The sequence below is a fragment of the Enhydra lutris genome, unplaced genomic scaffold (genome assembly GCF_002288905.1).
Source record: "Enhydra lutris kenyoni isolate GAN:26980312 unplaced genomic scaffold, ASM228890v2 scaffoldscaffold173, whole genome shotgun sequence".
Lineage (NCBI taxonomy): Eukaryota > Metazoa > Chordata > Mammalia > Carnivora > Mustelidae > Enhydra > Enhydra lutris.
Window position 1 is genome coordinate 152031 of NW_019154257.1, and position 9163 is coordinate 161193.

At 35.7% G+C, this 9163-nt stretch overlaps 1 pseudogene; it reads right to left on the bottom strand.

Annotated features, from left to right (window-relative positions):
• Nucleotides 1-1244: 1244 nt before the first annotated feature.
• Nucleotides 1245-2176, bottom strand: LOC111140116 (annotated as a pseudogene).
• Between the last annotated feature and the right edge of the window lie 6987 nt (nucleotides 2177-9163).

Sequence of the window (9163 nt, forward strand, 5' to 3'; positions counted from 1 at the left end):
AGATAACAATTAGTTAATTTGTTGTAAATTCCTTAATTTCCAAGGAATTATACTGATGTGGATTTTTCATTCTTTGTAGATAAAACTCTGCATATTGTGGTTATTATGGCAGAATTTGGACTATGAGAGCTTAATTTGTATTAGATGTAGGCACAGGCTGTTAAATACATTGGGGAATGTTTTCCCCTTGACTCAGAGCTCTGTACGCAGCAGATGATATTTTTTTCAGAAACAAAGTAATCCTTCTGTGAAAATGAGCTTGGTTTTCTAATGCAAACTTTCACTGAATGTGCAGCTATTGTCCTGTCCCAAGTACTTTCCACATTAATCCTGAGACTTTAAGCCCAAGCCTTTGTGATCCATAATGTGATGTCCTGCACCTACCCTCCAGTCTATGCTCACCTCAGTACCCAGTAGTCATTTTGTAGATTATTACTGTACTTTTAGTTGAATCTTTATTTCTGACACCTCCTGTTGACCATTTTACAATGATTTGAGCTATAGAGTTAAGGGAATATTTATTACATATTATCCAGTGTTTCTGTGTGTTCATTACAGAGTATTTTCATCTATTTTCTCAATATTGGAAGTGCCATTACTCTTTTTCACATGCATTTTAAATTATGTGATTATTCATCCATTTTAGACATTTTACCTAAAATTACTCTTACTACATGTGTTTAGATATTATTGTGTATATTGAAGAGCTACAAACAATTTTACCTTATATTTTCCTGAGGAATAACTCTTACTATATATATTGTAACAAAATCATGCAGTTAATTTCTCTTCAGGATAGTTTTTTAGAAATTGATATGCAAAATTATCAAATATATTTTGAAAAATCAAAACACAAGAATGGCATGAGCAGGGGCGCCTGGGTGGCTCAGTGGGTTAAGCCGCTGCCTTCGGCTCAGGTCATGATCTCAGGGTCATGGGATCGAGCCCCACATGGGGCTCTCTGCTCAGTGGGGAGCCTGCTTCCCTCTCTCTCTCTCTCTCTCTGCCTGCCTCTCTGTCTACTTGTGATCTCTCTCTGTCAAATAAATAAATAAAATCTTTAAAAAAAAAAAAAAAGAATGGCATGAGCAGGGCTCAATGGAAGGTTGGTTAAAAAAGTGTTGAGAAAATTAATGTAACAGAAATATATGTTATTAAGAAACAAGATTATAGACTTCAAAATAAAATGCCTGTGGACATTTATTCTTGTTTTTGAGATATTTTAAAAATAATATTTCTTTTATTTAATTGAGAGCAAGGCAAATTCTTTTGACTGAGTCCTCCAAGGCTTTCTTAACTTGATTGTTTCTCAAAGTATAAATAAATGGGCTCAAGGTAGGTGAAATGGAGAAAATGAGCAGTGAAACCACTTTATTAATGGTCACTTTTTCCTTTGCTGTAGGATTCATATAGATGAAAATGCATGTGCCATAGGTGGTGGAGACCACAATCATGTGGGAAGAACAGGTTGAAAGGCCTTTTTCCTTTGTTGAACAGAAGGGAATCTAAAAATTGTCTTGATGATATAAGCATATGACAGAACCACACATGTAAGTGTCATATTCAAGGTCAGCACAGCACAGATTATAACTGTCCATTCCATGAACCATGTATCTGAACATGAGATTTTCACTAAGGGAAATGCATCACAGCCAAAATGATCAATTATGTTAGAGTCACAAAATTTTAGATTTAAACCCAGGCTAAGAGGTGGGATTATTATACATAAACCAGCCATCCAAGAACAGATGATGAGAGTCCTGCAGGCACTGTTGCTCATGATGATCACATAATGCAAGGGTTTGCAGATGGCCACATAGCGGTCATAGGACATGGCGGCTAGCATAAAAAACTCTGATACCCCACAGAGGTCGGTAAAAAACACTTGGATGACACAAGCATTATAGGTAATAACGTTGTCACCTGTTGCTACGCTATACAAATATCTGGGAATAATGGCAGATATGAATGAGATCTCCAAGAAGGAGAAATTTTTTAAGAAAAAGTACATGGGTGTTTTAAGGTGGGAATCCACAAAAGTGAGTATAATGATGGTCAAGTTTCCAGTTACACTCAGTGTGTAGGTCAGAAAGAGAAAGATAAAAATCAGAATTTGCAGCTCAGGGTCATCCGTAAGTCCCAGCAGAATGAATGTTGTTATTGTACCGTTTCTCATCACTGACTTCTGACTTCTCTCCAACCTGCATGTGATATTCAGATAAATGTTCTCATTGATTATAGATTATTTTAACTGTTCTAAAATATAATGTATTCAAGCTTTTATATTTCATTATGTTTTTAACATAAATATATATTATATGTATACTTACATTTTATGCCTATCCTGTACTTAGGATTTTCCCATGTGACCAAGTAGATTACTGAGGGAGTGTCATTTTAAGGGTAAAAATGTTCTTTCCTATTGAGAAACTGAGTCACAAAATTTCATGCTCAGTTTCATATCTTTTCTTGACACTTGGGTCTTTTTAGAAAAACAGTGCTAATATAACTTGGGTTCACTATTTAGACACTAGAGCAAAACTAGAGGTCTTTAGGGACACCCAAGTGGCTCAGTAGGTTGGGCATCTGCCTTCAGCTCAGGTCATGATCCAAGGGTCCTGGGATCAAGTCCTGTATTGGGCTCCTTGCTCAGCAGGGAGCCTCCTCCTCCCTCTGCCTGCCTCTCACCCTGCTTTTGCTCTCTCTCTCTGACAAATAAATAAATAAAATCTTTAAAAACAAAACAAAACTGGAGGTCTTTGTTCCGAAAGAAGATTTTTGTTTTTTGGTGTGTTTTTAGGTTAAGTGAGCTTAATTCTTATGAACAACTTCACAACCGGCTGATTCCCCTACCTCCTGCTACAGAGCCTAGCTATTTATCTTTCTGAATATTTGCATTACCAGCTGAATTTGTGTTACCTTTACTGCTGATACAAGTGATGACTGCCTTCTCTTCCCTCTCTCATCTTCCAGTGAATGAATTATTTTATTTTCATTGATGTCATACCTATGGGGATTCAGATAAGTCCAATACACAATCAAGATCTTAAACATTGAGGTTTTCTGGCATACCAAGTTTCTTTGTGTTATGAGCAAATTCACTTTATTATTTAATTTACTGTGTTCTCTTCTCACAGATTGGGGTAGAATTGTTTGTTGCAGAAATGTTTGGGACTATTTGCCTCATTCACAGTGTTTCTAATATATAGAAAAATTGCTGAGGATCAAGGTTTACTCAAAAATTAGAATCCTTGTAGGAAGTTTAGTTTTTTATTCAACCACTATCAAATAGTTCTATCAAATTTAGATGCAAAAGGAATATTTTATATTTATATACTTTGCAGCCCACCCACTTTTCTTTCATGTTTTCTCTGAATCTCTGAGATAATGTGTATTATAGTGAAATCTTACTCAGCCCCCAAATGTTGAACATTATCCAATTTTCAAAATATAGTCATTTTTTCCCCAAGATATTATAACCTACTTCATGATGGAAGTTAGTAAGTTGACACGAAATTGTAACTAACTGATTTTGTTTATTCTGTCTTTCTAATGAGTTTTCAAAACGAGCACAGGACTCTGTCATGAGATGCTGTCATTTCAGTCATTATGGTGTTCTTTTCAGGGATGGCAAGAGGAATATGAGTGCATGCTTATATACTTCTATATATAGGAAGACAATTTATTTTATTTTATTTTTTATTTTTTTTCAGTGTTCCAAGATGCATTGTTTATGCATCACACCCAGTGCTCCATACAATACGTGCCCTCCATAATACCCACCACCAGGCTCACCTAACCCACCTCCCCTCCAAAATCCTCAGTTTGTGTTCTCAGAGTCCACAGTCTTTCGTAGTTCATCTCTCCATCCAATTTCCCCCAATTCACTTATCCTTTCCTTCTTATAGGAAGACACTTTATTTTAAATTTGAGGTTGGATATCTATTCAAAATTACCCTAAATACTTCTTACATTAAGTTAGATACAGATTTGTTTATGTATCTTATGCATACAATGCTCCAGGCAATGTCATTTATCTACACAAGGGAAAGTCATTCTAAAAAATGAAGTATCATGCATATATCTTAGATACACTGAAAATATTAAAATTATCACTGCAAATCTATTTTCTTTCTTAGATGTAAATATAACCTAGATCCTATGAAGGGAACCACAGTCAAAGAGACAAACTTTATTGTACTTACTTTTCTGTTAGTAGATCAGAGCTTCTGTTGTTTGTTTTACCATAGCCAATATCAAGACCACAATGTTAAAAGTCATATTTTTATAAAGGTGTTTATGTCTTCATATTCACTGACATGTCTGGGAATGCATAGAACTCCCTTTGCTTACTTTCTCCAACAACTTGGACAGACTTGGTGATGGGCTTAATGCTGTTAGAAGCCTCTAAATATTTTCTTACTATATCCATCACTGAAAAGAAAATAAATGACCCTAAAGTTTCAGGAACTCTCTCCACTAGTGGGAGAAATGAATTTTAAATCATAACGGCAGAAAAAAATGCATACACCATGTCAAATGTGGGTTATCTTTTTAATTTCCAGAAAATGTTAAGAGTGAAAAAAATGAATGGTTCTTGGGGACCTACAGTCAAGAGTCATTGATTTTCTGAGTAATGAAGTTTGGCAAAAACACAAGTAACACTGGCTTCAGTGGGGACTCTGCCTTTGGAGATAGGAGGATGTTAGAGCATCATTTGATACAGGTCAGGAGGGCAACTGTATCATTCAAGTTACATAGTTAATTTGTTTTAAACTTTCACATCCACTAAGGCATTTGGAAAATTATAATCCTTTAGTTATGAATGAAATCCTTTAATACATAAATGTTTTATTATTATTGGCTAATTTTAATCAGATAAGCACAAGGAAAAGTTTATATAATTATATAAGGCTACTGCTTGCATTATAGAACTTACCTTTTCAGATTTTCTTCTCCAAATATATCAACTGCATTATAAGTATTAGTTATGAATGCATAAAGATTTTTGGTCTTATTTTATAATTGGATACAAAACATATACTTCATGGTTGCGTAGTAACACAGATATACTTAATGCTACTAATTTTACACTTCAAAATGGTCAAAATGGTAAATTTTATGTTATGTATATTTTACCACAATAAAAACATATGCTTTCATATATTTAAACATTTATTAATTTATTCCATGATATGCCTTTGTTTTTTCCAATTATTCAGTAATAATAATGTTGGCTGTATGAATATTTTGGCAATTTTAAACCAATGCCCGAATTAAATGTACAATGTTCTTTATTTTCCATAGTTATCAATTATTCTATCAAAAGCATTTTCATACAAAATTTTTGTGTGTGTGATAATGATTGGTGGAAGTGAAATTTCTAGATAAAAATATTATTCTGCTTTTAGAAAATTTGTATAATCCGAGCCATAGATTATTTTGGATCAAATCTGTGTCATCATAATTAGGTTTTAGTACATTGTTTTTATTTTTATGCTTATTTGTATCTTGCTCTTTTAAATAAGTTAAATATGAATTTTAAGATCTTTAGTAAGTCTTTAAAAGTGTCATTGCTGATTTTTGGCATATAGTTCATGGTTTTATAGAGTCAAATCTATCTTTTTTTGTTTTTTTAGTTTTTAAACAGCATTATTGAGATATAATTGACATTCAATAAGCTGTACACGTTTAAAGTGTACAGTTTTATAAGTTTTGGCAAATTGTATGTTCCCAAGAAAATAACACCATAATCACAATCATAAATATATAAATTATTCCTCAAAGTTTTCTTGTGCCCCTTTTTAAATCCTTCCTTCTTGGTCCCTACCTCCCTACTCTTACTGCTGCTATTTATAGCCAACCATTTTTCATCTGGCTTATAAATAAATTCAGCATGAGTTTTTGAGATTCATCCACATTATTATGTGTATCTGTAAGTCACTCCCTTTACTTCTGAGAAAAATTCCATTTGTGGATATATCATAATTTGCTTACTATTCACCTGATATAAAATATTTTGTCATTTTAATTTTAAGGCACTTACAAATAAAGCTGTTATGAATCTTCATGCACAAATCTCTCTAATGACATATCCTTTCATTTCATTGTAGGTTGGATAAACACCTAGGAGTGGAATGGCTGGGGCATATGGAAAGTATATATGTAACTTTTTAAGAAACCAGTTTTCCAAAGCAGTCACATGATTTTACAGTCCCACCAGTGGTGTAGGAGTCCTTTCCTTCTTTCCTTCCTTCCTTCCTTCCTTCCTCTTTCTTTCTTTCTTTCTTCCTTCCTTCCTTTCTTTCTTTCTTTCTTTCTTTCTTTCTTTCTTTCTTTCGAATTTATTTATTTACTGGAGAGAGAGAGACAGACAGTAAGAGAGAGCCAGAGCAGGGAGGAGAGGGAGGGAGCCCAATGTGGGGATTGATTTCAGCACTCTGGGGTCATGACCTGGGCTGAAGACTGAAACTTAACTGACTGAGCCACCCCAGCACTCCATATGGTCCATTTATTTTGTATGATCAAATTTTATACTTTTAGACATTCTAGTAGGTGTTGTGGTATTTCATTGTGATTTTAATCTTTGTACACCCAATAGCTCATGGGTTCATTATCTTTTGGTGCATTTAGTTGCCATCTGTATATCTTCTTTGGTAAGGTATCTGTTTAAATCATTTGCCTAATTTTTAAATATTAATTAATTAATTAATTAATTTTCAGCATAACAGTATTCATTGTTTTTGCACCACACCCAGTGCTCCATGCAATCTGTGCCCTCTCTAATACCCACTACCTGGTTCCCCCAACCTCCCACCCACCACTGCTTCAAACCCCTCAGATTGTTTTTCAGAGTCCATAGTCTCTCATGGTTCACCTCCCCTTCCAGTTTCCCTCAACTCCCTTCTCCTCTCCATCTCCCCTTGTCCTCCATGCTATTTGTTATGCTCCACAAATAAGTGAAACCATATGATAATTGATTCTCTCTGCTTGACTTATTTCACTCAGCATAATCTCTTCCAGTCCCGTCCACGTTGCTACAAAAGTTGGGTATTCATCCTTTCTGATGGAGGCATAATACTCCATAGTGTATATGGACCACATCTTCCTTATCCATTTGTCCATTGAAGGGCATCTTGGTTCTTTCCACAGTTTGGCGACCGTGGCCATTGCTGCTATAAACATTGGGGTACAGATGATCCTTCTTTTCACCACATCTGTATCGTTGGGGTAAATACCCAGCAGTGCAATGGCAGGGTCATAGGGAAGCTCTATTTTTAATTTCTTGAGGAATCTCCACACTGTTCTCCAAAGTGGCTGCACAACTTGCATTCCCACCAACAGTGGAAGAGGGTGCCCCTTTCTCCAAATCCCCTCCAACACATGTTGTTTCCTATCTTGCTAATTTTGGCCATTCTAACAGGTGTAAGGTGATACCTCAATGTGGTTTTAATTTGAATCTCCCTGATGGCTAGTGATGATGAACATTTTTTCATGTGTCTGATAGCCATTTGTATGTCTTCATTGGAGAAATGTCTGTTCATGTCTTCTGCCCTTTTTTGGACATGATTATCTGTTTTGTGCATGTTGAGTTTGAGGAGTTCTTTATAGATCTTGGATATCAACCTTTTGTCTGTACAGTCATTTGCAAATATCTTCTATTCCATGGGTTGCCTCTTTGTTTTGTTGACTGTTTCCTTTGCTGTGCAGAAGCTTTTCATCTTGATGAAGTCCCAAAAGTTCATTTTCACTTTTGTTTCCTTTGCCTTTGAGACATGTCTTTAAAGAAGTTGCTGTGGCCAATTGTAAAGAGGTTACTGCCTATGTTTTCCTCTCGGGTTCTGATGGATTCCAGCCTCATGTTGAGGTCTTTTATCCATTTCGAGTTTATCTTTGTGTACAGTGTAAGAGAATGGTCCAGTTTCATTCTTCTACACATAGCTGTCCAATTTTCCCAGCACCATTTATTGAAGGGACTGTCTTTTTTCCACTGTATATTTTTCCTGCTTTGTCGAAGATTATTTGACCATGGAGTTGAGGGTCCATATCTGGGCTCTCTACTCTGTTCCACTAGTGTATGTGTCTGTTTTTATGTCACTACCATATTTTTAAAAAATTTCTTTTCAGTGTTCTAGAATTCATTGTTTATGCACCACACCCATTGCTCTATGCAATACATGCCCTCCATAATACGCACCACCAGGCTTACCCAACGTCCCACCCCCCAGCCCTCTAAAACCCTCAGTTAGTTCCTCAGAGTCCACAGTCTCTTCATGGTTTGTCTCCCCCTTCAATTTCCCCCAACTCACTTCTCCTCTCCATCTCCCAATGTCCTCCATGTTTTTCCTTACGCTCCACAAATAAGTGAAACCAAATGATACTTGACTCTCTCTGCTTGACCTATTTCACTCAGTATAATCTCTTCCAGTCCCATCAATGTTGATATAAAAGTTGGGTATTCATCCTTTCTGATGGAGGCATAATACTTCATAGTATATAGGATTTATGTATTTTGAGAGAAAGAGAGAGAGGGAGTGGGAGATGTGGGAAAAGCAGAGGGAGAAAGAGAGACTCTCAAGAAGACTCCCCACTGAATGCTGAGTCCAATGTAGATCTTGGTCATATCACCCCAAGATCTGACCTGAGTTGAAATCAAGACCTGGACACTTACCTGGATGAGTCACCCAAGAGCCTCTTATTTATTTATAAAGTTTTTTTTATATGAGTATAGTTGACACACAATATCACATTAGTTTCAGATGTACCAAACTGATTCAATTATTTGAAATTCTTTGGGTCAATTAGTATTACATATTTGGCCCTTTCTCTGATCTGATTACTTACATAGCAACTAACTCAAGTACTCCCCATCTTCAATCATTGCATACTTGGTCATTCTCCCACATTGCTGAATTAAAAGCATTTGCTTTAGAGGCTTCAATTAGATGGCTACATGGAGTTTCACTTGGTTGCCTTAAAAAGTTTCCTTCTGAATAATTAGAAAGGACAGATATCATCTTCCACTTTGTACCTAGTCCCATAGTTTAGCCTAAAGAATATAGAAAAGCAAAATGAGAGTAAGAACAGGTCACAGTTAACTGTGGCATGTCAATACCAGGTTAAGGGACAACACAGCATTTCCAACGGTGATATAGAAAGGAAC